Below are 15,733 nucleotides of genomic sequence, written 5' to 3'. Positions count from 1 at the left end.
CCCCATCTTGGAAAGCTAGAGTGTGGCCAGGATGTGCTTGCTGCTTTGGGAAATGTAGAAATATACAGGCTCTTTATCACATCACTTAATTTATACTTTTACCTACACTGAATATATTTTTCAAACCTAAAATCAGGGTATATGGTGGAACACTGAGGGTTTTTGTTTGGTTTGATTTTGAAGTAAAAGAATATCATATCAAAACCTTCTATGGGGCATCTGGGTGGCTTAGTCCATTAAGCATTAGCTCAGGTTGTGATCTCAGGGTTTGTGAGTTCGAGCCTCACGTCTGGCTCTGTGCTGTCAGCACAGAGCCTGCTTCAGATCCTCGGTCAACCCCCCTCTCTGCCCATCCTTTCTGGTTCTCTCTTTCTCAAAATAAATAAATAAGCTTTAAAAAAACCTGCTTAAGGGGTGCCTGGGTGGCGCAGTCGGTTAGGCGTCCGACTTCAGCCAGGTCACGATCTCGCGGTCCGTGAGTTCGAGCCCCGCGTCAGGCTCTGGGCTGATGGCTCGGAGCCTGGAGCCTGTTTCCGATTCTGTGTCTCCCTCTCTCTCTGCCCCTCCCCTGTTCATGCTCTGTCTCTCTCTGTCGCAAAAATAAATAAACATTGAAAAAAAATTAAAAAAAAAAAACCTGCTTAAGTAGAAAAAAGAAAAAAATTGTTTCATTTAACAGGACCGTACAGTTATAATTTCAGACATTGCTGAATTTAAGGACTCAGTTTCTTTCCACATCTCTGCTCTGCCTCTTTCTGTCTTGACTAGAGCCTCAGGTTTCATGTGGTATAACATGATGGTGGGAACAAATCTCCAATGCTTTCCTTCCCACAGTTTAAATCCAGAAATGAAAATACCTGTTTCCCCGAAGCTTAACTACATTTTTATTGGCTCTTGTTGGCTCATGTGACCATTCCTAAGCAAATGGATAGGGCCATGGAAATGCAGTGTGCTGATTGGCTTAGACTCAAGTTCTATGTTCAAGCCTGGAGCTGGGGTTGGCTCGGACTCAGAGGATGGGGTCTCAGTGTGGGAGGGGCTAGTTCTCCAGAGGGAGGCAGGGGTTACCTAGGAGCAGAGTGGCAAATGGGTGGTGGCGGTGAGGGTGGGGCAAAAGCTGTAGGTATTCACCACACCTGATCTGACCAAAAATTTTGAACTTCTAGACCTAAAACCAGCTTGAGAGAAGTAATTTCATGTCAGTGTATTGTCATTTCTGGAACATATTTTTCTTTGTGCATGACAAGCCTGTCACAGAACTTCAGTGATTTATCGTGGCTGAACTGCTACCTCAATCTCTATGGTCTTTATAATTATTTGGTAATATCTCCCAGGGAAAACCAGCAGAGAAGAAACAGTGTCTCACCCAGTCTATATATTGTTGGCAATTTTAAAAGAGATTGTTTTGAAAACCTATTTATTATATGTGCTGAGAACTTATAAGCTTTCAACACTTTCCAGGGAAGTGTGAAGTGCTTTGAAGGCTGCCAACAAAATGCCAAGTCAGCCCATTGACAGAAAAAGGAAGAGAAACCTTTGGAAAATACATTATTGTTTCGCATTAGCTTGCTTTCCGTCTGAATCTGAGCACCTGACCTGAGGAAGGAGGTAAGAGAGGATAAAGGCATGAAATGCTGAGCAGGCCTTTTACTAATGGTTTCAGTGGGAGAGACGCCACCTCATCATTGAAATTCTAAGGGAAATACCCATAGCTTCAAAGATGTTGGACTGCTTCTTCTTGCAGTGCAAAACTTTCCGGGGCGAAAAATAAATTTCAGCATAAATTTCTTTGGGCATCTTTTATTAACAGACTCAGGCTAACCAAGTGATTCCTCAAAAGCTCATCAAATTTCCAAGAAGGAAAGCAAACTATTAATCATGAAATATTAATTATTATTATTTCACATATTTTAGAGTGAACATAGAATGGCGAATTTGTTCTAGGACAGTGAGTGATCTGAGAGTGTTGGGAAGAGGGAGCCATGCTGCGTAGACCAGAAAGCAGGGCAATGGAGGAATGGATACAAGTAAGTAGAAGCAATTCAATCCACAAGCTCCCATGAAAAACTTCTATTCAGTAGATGTGGGGTCTCAGTGCCATAACTATCACAGACAACACAGTGATAAACATTGTTGCATGGTTATCCTTGTCCTTGGATTGTGTAAGAGTTTCTTCCAGGTAAGGACGAGGGTGTGGGGCCGCTGCTTGTCAATCATGTCTGCTGCGTGCCCCCTCAAACACAGCAACACCAGTTACGCTTTTCTCAGCCAGGCATTAGATAGTAATTGTTTAATTTTTTGTCAATAAATGGGTGTCTTATCATGGCATCAAATCTTGTGTCCTCCTGAGGGGGAAATAACCAGAAGTTCATGACTATTGAGATCACTGGATAAAACATGGCATTTTCTTTTTTCACTGTACAATCTCTGGTTACCAGTGAGGTTAAAAAAAAAAAAAATTCATAAACTCATCAATAACCTGGGGTTTCCTTTCCTGTGATTTCCCCATGTATATTGTTTGTATTTTTTAAATTTCTTGCCTTCTTGTTGCTGATACAATAGAGAATAAAGGAGAAGTGTATGTATGTAAGTCACATTTTTTAAACCATTGTCCTATTGATATATGGGCCATTTCAGTTTGAAATAAAGCAGTATGTCAGTTTATTATTTAAAATGTATCACTATAATTCACCACTGCAAAAGACTAACAAAGAAATAAAATTTATTCATCCCAGTAGATGCAGAAAAAAACATTTGAGAAAATACAACAACATGTGATGAAAACTCTCAGGAAACCAGGGATAAATGGAATTTCCTCAACCCGACAGAGCATTTATGAAAGACCTGCAGTTAACATCATATTTACTGGTGAAAGATTGAATAATTTCCCTCTAGGTTGGGAAATAAGGGAAAGCATGACCACTTTCACCACATCTATTTGACGTTGTACGGAAGTCATAGCCAGTGCAATAAGACAGGAAAAAGAAGTAAGAGATAACATATATTGGGAAAGAAATAAACTATTCCCAGATGACATAATTGTCTCCATAGAAAATCTTAATAAATCTATTAAAAACTATTAGAACAACTAAGTAATTTTATGGGCTTATAGGACATAAGGTCAAAATGTACAAAAATAAATTGTATTTCCCTATATTAGCAACAAAAGTATCAGACTTGAAATTAATAATGCCTTTTAAAATAACATCAGGGGCGCCTGGGTGGTGCAGTCGGTTAAGCGTCCGACTTCAGCCAGGTCATGATCTCACGGTCCGTGAGTTCGAGCCCCGCGTCAGGCTCTGGGCTGATGGCTCGGAGCCTGGAGCCTGTTTCGGATCCTGTGTCTCCCTCTCTCTCTGCCCCTCCCCCGTTCATGCTCTGTCTCTCTCTGTCCCAAAAATAAAAATAAAAAACGTTGAAAAAAAAATTAAAAATAAAATAAAATAAAATAAAATAACATCAAAAATATAAAATCATTTAGAGAAAATATAAAATATTTATGGAAAACATTTACACACAAGATCTGTACATATCGAATATATTTTTAGTGTACTGAAAAATATTTGCTGAGAAAAATTTTTAAAGGCTTAAGAGACTTCCAGTTTATGGTTCTGTAGTAAAGATATCAGAAGTCTCCACTCTGTCCTAACAACAGGTAAAAAGCTAAATGAGCAAAAAGTCAACAACTCTTCTTAGATCCATAGGAGAGGGGAGGACACAGGACACAGGGCCAGTTACTACACCCAAGACTTGTGAGGCAGACATGCAAATGCAGGGAGTCATGACTAGAAGCCAGCACAGGAACCAGTGCCGGGGTAGGAAACCCTGAACTGTAATTGACAAACTGCTGGAGATCAGTGTGGACAAGCATGAGAGTTAAAAACTCCAGGAGGACCCCAGTCATAGGGGAGGATCTCATAATTCTATGAGATTTATCTCGAGGAGTTAGACTACTTTCCCACAGTCAATATCCAGGAAAAGTCCCCTTGCGATTCTGGCACGCAGAAGGGAAAAGGAATCATTTTGAAATATGCCTGGGTACTCTGTTCTTAACAAGGTCTGCACTCAGGGGAAACTAGTTAACCAGAGCTTAACTTGCTGGGGTATTTTGCAGACTGACTGGGGGAAAGGGAGAGCACGAGTTCTAGCTGGCTGTGGCAGTCTTGTCCCACCTCAGGTGGGGAAGAAAAAACCAAGAAACGCATGTGAAGTTCAAAGTCAAGAGGCCCAGTCTCACTAAAAGACTAAGACCTAATCACAGGACTGTAGAAAGCTTTCCCTCCCATCACACCTCATGACCACATTACTAAAGGCCTATTTACAGCGGTTCCTTCTACCCAGTACATCATATCCAGCTATCAAGAAAAAAATCACAAGGCATACCAAGAGGCAAAAAACACACTTTGAGAGACAGAGCAAGCATCAGAACCAGACATGTCAGGGATGTTGGAATTATCACACCAAGGATTTAAAATGATTATGATATTTTATTTTATTTTATTTTATTTTATTTTATTTTATTTTATTTTATTTATTTATTTATTTATTTTTTTTATGTTATGTTATGTTATGTTATGTTATGTTATGTTATGTTAAGGGAAGCTAATGGATAAAATAGACTTTATGCAAGAACAGATGGTATATGTAAGCAGAGACATCGAAGTCATAAGAAAGAACCAAAAAGAAATGCTAGAGATGAAGAACACTGTAAGAGAAATTTAGATTGCTTTGATGGGCTTATTAGTAGATTGGATACAGCTGAGGAAAGAATCTGTAGCTAGAGGCAATTTCAGTGGAGTCCTTCAAGACTGAAAAGCAAAGAGAACAAAGACTGGAAAAAACGGAACAGGATATCCAAGGACTATAGGACAACTACAAAAGGTATAAAATACAAATAATGGTAGTACCAGGAGGGAAGGGAGATGGAAAGGAACAGAAAAAATATTTTAAGCAATAGTGACAGGAAATTTCCCAAATTAATGTCAGGCATCGAACCACAGATCCAGAAAGCTTAGAAAACACCAAGCAGGATAAATGCCAAAAAGCTACACATAGGCATATTATTTTCAAACTACAGAAAATCAAAGATAATGAAAAATTCTGAAAGAAGCCAGGGGGAAGAAATCTTATCTATAAAAGAACAAGATTACATCTGATGTCTCAGAAACCATGAGAGCAAGGAGAGTGTAGTGAAATATTTAAAATCTTGAGGAAAAAAATTGACCTAGAATTCTGTACCCTGTGAAATTATCCTTCAAAAGTGAAGGAGAAATTAAGACTTTCTCAGACAAACAGAAATTGAGAGAATGTGTTTCCAGTATACCTACCTTGCAAGAAATGTTAAAAGAAGTTTTTTAGAGAGAGGAAAAATAGTACATAGATCAGTAACTTGGATCTAAACAAGAATACTGAGGAAGGAAAATACTGAAGAAGGAATACATGAAGGTAAAATAAAAACTTATTTTTCTTATTTTTAATTGATCTAATAGGTAACAGTTCATTTAAAATGACTTGTGTCATAGGGGTGCCTGGGTGGCTTAGCTGGTGAAGCATCTGACTTCAGCTCAGGTCATGATCTCACGGTTCGTGGGTTCAAGCCCTGTGTCGGGCTCTGTGCTGACAGCTCAGAGCCCGGAGTCTGTATTGGATTCTGTGTCTCCCTCTCGCTCTCTGCCCCTCCCCCACTCATGCTTCATCTGTCTCTCTCTCTCAGAAAAAAATAAAATATTAAAAAGTGATTTCTATTGTATTTGATTATACATGCCTATGTATGTATCTTATATGTATATATATGCTTATGCATGCTTAAAAAAGATTTAAGAAATAGAGTAATATGAGTAGGTTTATGAATTTGAAGACTTAGTATTGTTACAATGTCAATTCTCCTGAAATTGATCTGTAGATCCAAAACAATTCTAATCAAAATCATAGTAGGCTCCTTACAGCTTCTTTCACAAGCTAATTCTATAATTTTTATAGAAATTCAAAAAAACCTAGAATAACCAAAGCCATTTTTGCAGAGAAGAATAACAGGGGTGAATGCACAGTACCTGATTTCCAAACTCACTACATAAAACTACAGTAATCAAGGTAATGTGGATTTGTCATAAAGATAGACATATAACTCAATGAAATGGAAGGAAAAATTCAGAAATGGATGCATATATACACGTTCAACTGATTTTCAACAAGGTGCTGTGAAAATTCACTGGAGAAAATCTAGTCTTTTCAACAAATGGAGTGGAAGCAACTGGATAGTTATATGGAAAAAAAAATGAACCTTCATCTTGACCTCATATAATATATAAATAGGAACCCACAATGGGTCATACTGTCATATAAAAGCTATAACTATATGAAATTTCTAGAAGTAAACAGAAAATGTTTGCGACCCTGGCTTAGGTAAAGATTTCTTAGATAAAGCACAAAAAAGTAGAAACTATAAAAGAAAAAGATTGATAAATTGGACTTCATGAAAATGAAACTTTTTGCCCTTTGAAAAACCCTGTTAAGAAAATGGCAACACAAGCCTCAGACTGGGAGAAAATATTTGTCAACCATATATTGGGTAAAGGACTTGGATTCAGAATATTTAAGGAACTGTTAAAACTTAGTATTGGGAATCCAAACAACCCAGTTAAAAAAAAAATGGACAAAGATTTAGTAAGACCCTTTTTACCAAAGAAGATATAGGTATAGCAAATAAACATATGAAAGGATGATTAACATCAATTGTCCTAAAGGACATTTCCTAAAGGAAATTCAAATTAAAACTGGTTGAGAGGGGCCCCTGGGTGGCTCAGTCAGTTAAGCATCTGACTTTGACTCAGGTCATCATCTCATGGTCTGTGAGTTCAAGCCCCGCATCAGGCTCTGTGCTGACAACTCAGAGCCTGGAGCTTGCTTCCCATTCTGTGTCTCCTTGTCTCTCGGCCCCTCCCATGGTCATGTTCTGTCTCTCAATAATAAATAAACTTAAAAAAAAATTTTTTTTAGAAGACTATCTGTGCCAAGTGCCACAGAGGACGTGGAACAACTGGCCTGCTTGTCAATTGCTAGGGGGAGAGCAAAATATCATTGCCACTTTGGAAAATAGTTTGCTATTTCCTTATAATGTGAAACATACATCTACCATATGACCCAGCCATTGCAGTGTTGGATATTCATCCTTGAGAAATAAAAACATATCCTGAATAAATGTTTTTACATAAAGTTCATAACAGCTTTATTCAAAATAGACAAAACCTGGAAACAGCACAAATGTCTGTCAAGTGATGGAGAAATGAACTGTTGTATATTCACCCAATGGAGTACTACTCAGCAATAAAGAGGAATGAGCTAATGGTAGATGCAAGAATGGAATTGAATTTTATTTTATTTATTTTTTTTCATATATTTTTAAAAATTTTTTAACTTTTTTTTTATTTTTGAGACAGAGAGAGACAGAGCATGAACGGGGGAGGGTCAGAGAGAGGGAGACACAGAATCTGAAGCAGGCTCCAGGCTCTGAGCTGTCAGCACAGAGCCCGATGCGGGGCTCAAACTCACGGACCGCGAGATCATGACCTGAGCCGAAGTCGGCCGCTTAACCGACTGAGCCACCCAGGCGCCCCTGGAATTGAATTTTAAAAGCACTATGATAAGCAAAAGAAGGAGGACTCCAAAAACTATACACTTTAACCTTCCATTTTATGACATTTTAGAAACAGCCAAAGTGTAGTGACAGGATGCACATCAGTAGCCTGAAGCAAGGAACTTTTGCACTGTGGGGTCCACCTATACACGGATATTTTTTTAATAAATAAAGTACAGGGGCGCCTGGGTGGCGCAGTCGGTTAAGCGTCCGACTTCAGCCAGGTCACGATCTCGCGGTCCGTGAGTTCGAGCCCCGCGTCAGGCTCTGGGCTGATGGCTCAGAGCCTGGAGTCTGTTTCCGATTCTGTGTCTCCCTCTCTCTCTGCCCCTCCCCCGTTCATGCTCTGTCTCTCTGTCCCAAAAATAAATAAACATCGAAAAAATATATAATAAATAAAGTACAATATTGTAAATGTATGTTTTCTTCCTTGAAATTTTCTTTTAAAAAAATTTTTTTTAATCTTTATTTTTGAGAGAGAGAGAGACACAGAGTGAGAGCATGGGAGGAACAGAGAGAGAGGGAGACACAGAATCTGAAGCAGGCTCCAGGCTCTGAGCTGTCAGCACAGAGCCTGATGCAGGGCTCGAGCCCACAAGCTGTGAGATCATGACCTGAGCTGAAGTCGGAGGCTTAACCAGCTGAGCCACCCAGGCGCCCCATCTTCCTTGCAATTTTCTTAATGACATTTTCTTTTCGGTAGCTTATGTTATTGGAAGAATACAGTATATAATATGTATAACATACAGAATATGTGGTGTTGACTGTGTATGTTATTGATAAGGCTTCTGATCAACCGTAGGCTATTAGTTCAGTTTTGGGGGAGTCAAAAGTTTTACTGGGATTTTCAACTGTGGGCGCAGGTTGGCAGTCCTAACTCCCGATGTTGTTCAAGGGTCAACTATATATCTTGACTGTGGTGGTAGTTACAAGATTGCACACTTTTGTCAGAACTCACCACACTGTGCACTTAAAATGAGTGACTTTTTGTAAGTTACACTGCAGTAAATCTGATTTTTAAAATTGTTGAAGCATCTATTGTGTTGATACAATGTTTTCGTGTTGTTGTGCAGGGAATCGGGTGGAGGAGTGCTGTAGGACCTGGGTTAGGGAGGCGGTGGCGTATGGTGAGGTTGGAGGTCAGGTCTGCAGCCTGGGTTGCTCAGGTGCCAGCAACTCTCTGGAAGTTTCCCACTTCTCTAGCACATCATGGGAGTGTGATGTCACATTTCTTTCTGCTGGAGTCCCCATCACTACCTGGGATCCACATTTGACTGCCCAGGTGAAACCCCCAATGGCTAGCTGGTTAAGGAGTAGTGAGCCCCAGAGCAGATGGAAGAGGTGGAAGGGAAAACATTGCTGTTTTTGTCAAGGAGAGAGAACAGTGGTCTCAGAGCCAGGCCAGGGCAGCATCTGCCTCGGGAACCTGTGCTGATTGTCTGACCTGGGCCCCTTCCTCTGTTGATGGACTGACTGATTTGGCCAAGTATTTTCCTGAGCCTGGCCCTCTGTGACTCGCCAGGGCTATGGTGCGACTCATTTCAAGGTTCTCACTGCCCAGGGGGAAATGCAGATATGGGCATAAGTAATTGTCATAATGCATTTGGTGAGGGCTGTGATACAAAGATGTAGGCAGGAGAGAACAGGGGCCAGGACTGTTGAACCTCAGCACTTTCACCTGTTAAATGTGGGTGACAGCAATAGCAACCTCCCAAGATCATTGTGAGGCACTAACAGAATATCGAACACTGCATTTTCAAACTCCACATTGCTCAAGTCGCATAAGGAAGCAGCATTCACAGCATGTTTCTGATCTGTGCGAGGCTCTGGCTGGCTTAGCCCCATATTTCCTGGATGGAGTATATGGCTTGCGTCTGAATAAACTAAATCATAATAATAGCTACCAGGTGTTGTGCAAACATTATACAATTTCATCCTCATAAACATCGTGCAGGATCTATACCATTAGCCCTATTTTACCCAGGAGAAAAGCAAGTCTCCTAAAAGTTATAGACTTGTCAAAAGTCACCCAGCCAGTGAGCACTGATTCTGATGGAAGATGTATAGAAAGGCAGGACCCCCTGTCTTCTTTTTCCTCTTAGTCTTACCCTGGCTTCCTTATCCTCTTGTTGTTATCAGGGATCACACACCTAAATGCCTTCAGGAGCCAGGTAGGTGTTGTAGAAGAGGGAGATAGAGAGGGTCAGACAGGAGGGTGGGGCTGTGGGGGCTGAGCTGTGGGGGATGTACCCCGTCTAAATCAGCAGCTCCTCAGCTCCAGCCAAGTTTTGCCAAACACGAGTGCCAGCTCCATGTGGCTAGCTCCCTTGGTTTTCCAAGAGAAGCAGAAATCTGAATCTAAAAGTGAACGCAGCAGTGAAATATCCTGAGTTTTAATTGTTAAATACTTTCAAAATTAACAAAAACTTTGCATTGGGAGTCTAACGAAGCACATTGTGGGTTAGATTAGGCCCCAAATTTGCAACATCTGGTCTACATAATTTTATTGTAATGTGATATTAAAGAACAACAACAACAACGACAACAACAAAAAGGAATTTGCCATAGGCTATGTTCAAAGATGTGACATATTGTATTGGAGTTTTGGATCATATGCGACTTTAAACCATCTTCATTGGTGTATTAGGGTTTTCCAGGTAAATAGAATCAATAGGGTGTGTGTGTGTGTAGGAGAAAGAGATGGAGATTTATTTAAGGAATTGGTTGATGAGGCTATAGAGACCCAGGAGAGAGCCAGTGTTGCGGTTCAAGTCTGAAGGCTGTCTGCTGTACAATGCCGTCTTTCACAGAGGAGACCTTCAACTGATTGGACGAGGCCCACCCACACGAAGGAGGACATTGTGCTTTACTCAAAGTCTACTAATTTAAATGTTACCCTCATTCAAAAGCACTGTCATAGAAACATCCAGAGTAATGTTTGACCAAATATCTGGGCATTGTAGCCCAGCCAAGCTGACACATAAAATTAACTATCGCAGTTGGTAATTTCCTTATTATTTACACTATGCTCAACCTAGTCTGTGGTATGTATTCCTAGAGGTGGAATTTAGTTTTTTTATGTAGTATATGATCATTTTTATTTATTCTAGGAATCTGGCAGTGAGTGCACCACAATGAGTTCTACTAGTGAGATGCCCCAGTTTATGCACTGTGGTGGGTGTATTAGTCGGGGTTCTCCAGAGAAACAGGATCAGTAGAAGATCGATCTATCATCTATCTATCTATCTATCTATCTATCTATCTATCTATCTATCATATACATAATAAGAATATATATGTATTTTATATATATAATAAGAATGAATAACTGAATAAAGATATTTATTAGAGGGTATTGGCTTATGAGATTGGGAGGCTGAAAAGTCCCATGATCCTCTGCAAACTGGAGTACTCAGGAAGGCCAGTGGTGTACTTTGAAGGTCTGTGAACCAGAGATCCAATTGTGTAGATTATGGTTGGGGTCTGAAGGCCTATAATGGAGAAGTAACTTCCTTTGGGGTCTGGAGCACTGATTGAGCTATGATTAGCTGTCTTACATTTGGGGACTATATTCCATATGAGTTGTCTTTAGAACACAACCCCGCCAAACACCCAGCGAACTGAGAAATGGAGGGGAGCAGCCTGTGTTTCAGACTCTGTAGCCTTAACACAATAATTTTCAAGGGAAAGGCTGAAGCTGGGCCATTTGCTGCTGCTTGGACAACTTCACCAATCAGTACAGGCCTCTGGGTTAAAAGCCAAAAGGCCAATGACCTTGACGGCTAAAACTTTTGAGTCAGTGAGTGGAAATGTCACCTGGCTACAAGTCTTTGGTAGTGTTTGGTGAATGGACAGAATACCTTAGTCTGCATGCATATCCCTCATTTGTGAATGCAGGCTTCAAGGTGGGAATTCCAGTTCAAGACTGTGTCATAGGAAGACTATGAACTCACCTCCTCCATGGGACACGCCAAATAATAACATGAAGAACTGAGGGCAGACTGAACTGCTGTTGAAGGACCAAAGACAGAAAGAGAACAGCAAGAGAGGTGGACACATGGTAACAAAGGGAACCCCCCACCCCCAGTGCTGCGAGCAGCAGTGGGGAGGGACAACACTGAGGGAACAGGAGCAGAAGAGATTCTTCTGTCCTTGGGCACAGAAAAAAGCTGCAGTTTAAAAGAGCAACTAGCATATAACAGAGATAACACTAGGACTCTGCCAAGCAGCGGAGGAGCCCCAGGAAATCTCTGCAGGTCAGAGGGACTGGAGGATGACACGGTTTCTATTCCCGCCTCACTGACGAAGCTTGGATTGGAGCAGGGTCCGGACACTCTGGTGGGCGGGTCCAGGCGCGTCTGCGAATTGTACCTTTAGTGAGCCCAGGGTCCACAGGCCCACACCAGTCCTAGATGCACTGGACAGAGGAAAAGCTGTGGTTTAGAGGTGCTGGGGAACTGGGGAACTGTGGTCTCTCCCTCCATCAAGAGTTCAGACCAGAGCAGGGTCTGGCTGCCATAAAGGGCAGGTTCAGAGGCCATAATCTGAGGGTCCCGATGCCATAACTGGCAGGTCAGATCATCACAGAGGGCTTGGGACCTTAGCAAGCCCAGGGTCTGCAGGCTCACACCAGCCTTAGTCACACTGAAACACAAAATAAATAAATAAATATCTATAGATAGATAGATAGATAGATAAATAGATAAATAAATAGATAAATAAATAAATAAATAAATAAATAAATGCTGTAGATTAAAAGGGCTGAGGAACTGCAGGAATGTTCTCTTTTCCTCTACCTTAGCAGGGTCCAGCTCCTGGCAAGCTTGTGACCTCAGTGAGTCTGGGGTCCACAAGTCCACACTAGCCACCCTGTGGTGCTGGGGCACAAAGAAGCTACGATTTTGTGTTTTGCTTTGTTTTTACTGTTTTATTGTATTTTTTTTGACTTTTTTAGAATTTATCTTGCTTTGTTCTTATTTTTTTTCATTTTGGCTTTATTCTTTCTTGTTCTTTTTTCTTTTTTTTCTATTATTTTATTTTTTCTACATTATTATTATTTCTTTATTCTTTGTGTAAAAAGTCATGGTTTAAAAGAGTAATAACTAGCATATATATAGTCATAGCTCCAGCCAGCGACCAAAAGTCATCAAGTATACCCAGTCTTTGTAGGGGGTCACCATATACAAGACCTTTCCTTCAACTTTAGGAGAAATAGTCATTTTTCCTAATTCATAGAAACAAACAGAAAGCCAAGCAAATTGGGGAGACAGAGGAATGTGCTCCAAAAGAAAGAATAAGAAAAATCCTCAGTAAAAGAATTAAATGCAAGAGATAAGCAATATGCCTGATAAAGAATTCAAAGTAATGATTATAAAGATACTCATTGGGCTGGAGAAGAGAATGGAAGAACTCAATGACACTGTCAATAACGAGATAGAAATGTTAAAGAGAACCAATCAGAGTCGAAGAATACAATAACAAATAAAAATCACACCAGAAGGAATCAACAGCAGATTACAGGTTGCAGAAGAATATGCCAGTGATGTGGAAGACAGGGTAATGGAAAGCACGCAAGCTGAACAGCAAAAAGAAAAAAAGATGCAAAAAAAAAAAAAAATAGATGAAGATAGATTAAGAGATCTCTTGGACAACATCAAGTGAACAAACATTATAAGGGTCCCAGAAGAAGAGCAAGAATGATATAGAAAAGTTATTTCAAGAAATAATAACTGAAAACTTCCTAGCCTAAGGAGGGAAATAGATGTCCAAACCCAAGCAGCACAGAGAGAATGGCAAATAAAAACGAACCCAAGCATGTCCACACCATGGTACATAATCATTAAAATGTCAAAGGTTAAAGCTAGAATCCTAAAAGCTGCAAGAGAGAAACAGAAAGTTTACCTACCAGGGTAAACCTATAAGACTATGAGCTGATTTTTCAGCAAAACTTTTGTAAGTTAGAAGGGAGTTTTCTTGCTGCTTTTTTGGCTATATACTCTTTGATTGACTTTTCACATGTCAATAATTTTGTAATATCACTGTTTACAGACAGAATCAAATGGTAATTCAGTCTTTCCTCTAGCATGGCTGATTCAAATTTCCTTTTTATTATTGATAATTTTAGATTTTTTTTTGGCTTAATTTATTTTTGGAATGTCACGTAAATTTTTAGGATTGTTGTGTCATCTAATGACATATGTGCTTAAATTTATTCGTGCTTAACATCACAAAATTGGACAGTGTATGTAACTAGTATTACAACTGGTCCTGTATATAATTTCTACATTCTTTGAGGCATTGTTTTATCTCCTGTCTTCTTTAATATGTCAAAGATTTTTACCCAATCCAACTGATATGCCCTGAGAGGAATTGACCAAAGCATATTTAAAATGCTTAAAAATAAGTGAATGAGAAAAAAAATGAAAAAATTTAAAAGGCTCTAAAGGAGCTACACAGATACATTGAATATGAAGAATTGCACGTGTGATAAATATCTATTTGCCAAAGAAGCACATTCAGAGGCATTGCGTGCTCTGGTCAGCTGCAGCTTGCTCGGTGGGAGAAGACATGATCGCCAAATCATGCTCTTGTTCCAGCCGCAGTCCTTCAGAGGCTTCAACAGGCCACCAGGGAATTGTGTTTCTGTGACTTAACACCTGCCCACCCTGCTTGGTGCCACAGAAATGGTATTGAGGGTGAGAGCAAGAGAGGGCTTGTAACATGGTCCCATATGCCTGACTTTTGTATGGAAATACTTCTCCTTACCAACTAGTACACTTGTATTTTATGGAAAGTAAAAACACTGTGCTGAATGTATTTCTCTTTTTGCTTTGGTCACTTGGAAGCTCCCATCGAATTGTGTGACCTTAGTAAGAGTGAAGGACCATGTAATGTCCATTTTTAGGAATTGTGGCTTCAGTGCCTTATTCTGATGGTTGCTAATCAATTACTCTGTTTTTGTCTATTGTATACAGATTTCAAAGCACCACAAATCTTATTTGGAAAAATAATAGAGATATAAATGAAAAAAAAAAAAAGATGATGTTTTGAGGGAGCATGGCTGATGTGGAGTTGAGCAAGAGGGGATGTGAACAAAAAAGCTGAAGTGGGAGGGAAGTGGGCTTTGAATATTGAAGAAATGTGGGGAACAGGGTGGGGGGAGGGATAAGAAATTAAGGACAGGATCAAGATTTGAGAGGGTGTTAGCAAAGATAATGTACTGAAATCAGAGCAGTGAGGACAGCTCAGGATGAGGAAGGAGAGTTTGCAGCCACACCCCAGGGCAGTCTAATCACCATGCCTTATTTAGTTAGCGATCTTTTTTTGTCTGGGTATTTTAAAGATTTTTCTCTTTATCTTTTTCATATCAACTTTTGGATTAATTTGTGTCAATCCTGCTTTGTGCTCAGAGCAAACTTTTGAGAATTTATGTCTCTCTTAAATCTTAGAAATGTTCTAATTTTCTCTCTCAAGTATTGCTTCTTCACTCTCATCCATGTCTCTTAACAGATTTTTCTGATAATTATCCTTGTTATGGTTTTCCTACAGTTCACTTCCTCTGAGTCCATTTTCACACTGTGTCCAGTCTCTTGTACACTTTGCCTATTAAGTATATTTCAATGAGTATAGATTTCATTTTCAGGGTTTCAAATTATTTTTTCAATAGTTTATTGTTATTTTAATTTCTGCCTGATTTTGTCTCATAATTTCTGTCTCTTTATTGATCATTTCTTCTCACGGAGGATCCTAGACATATTATTTAAAGCCATTTTTTAGATTATAATTTTACTTTTGTTTGGAGTAAATTCATGTTTGGTAATTTATTAGTGTATTTTGTTTTGAGTCTTTTATCGAATTTGATTTCCTCATTTGTACTGGAATTTTTGTTTGCAGGCTCATCTTAAGAGCGAGGTCTTGCCCCACCTCCCTATCCTTGGAAGGTATTTCAATGAGGATGCATTTGACTTCATGTAGGAGGAAATCCAACCAACACTGGTTAAACCATATGAAATGTATTACTGACTTTAGGAGTACAGAGGATGGGTGGTCCCAGGTTCATTAAGTGGTCCAACAACATCAGGATTCCAGGTCAGTACCTTT

At 39.7% G+C, this 15,733-nt stretch overlaps 1 long non-coding RNA gene across 1 annotated transcript; it reads left to right on the top strand.

Annotated features, from left to right (window-relative positions):
* Window positions 1-1,467: 1,467 nt before the first annotated feature.
* Window positions 1,468-3,001, top strand: LOC121033338 (uncharacterized). The gene is made up of 3 exons (XR_005791843.1): window positions 1,468-1,608; window positions 1,915-2,027; window positions 2,736-3,001. It is a non-coding gene; the product is annotated as an uncharacterized LOC121033338 (long non-coding RNA).
* Window positions 3,002-15,733: the final 12,732 nt, after the last annotated feature.

Source organism: Herpailurus yagouaroundi, unplaced genomic scaffold (assembly GCF_014898765.1).
Source record: "Herpailurus yagouaroundi ecotype Mexico unplaced genomic scaffold, PumYag 159, whole genome shotgun sequence".
Classification (NCBI taxonomy): domain Eukaryota; kingdom Metazoa; phylum Chordata; class Mammalia; order Carnivora; family Felidae; genus Herpailurus; species Herpailurus yagouaroundi.
The sequence above is the reverse complement of the archived record's forward strand: the minus strand, read 5'-3'. Positions and strand labels throughout refer to the sequence as shown.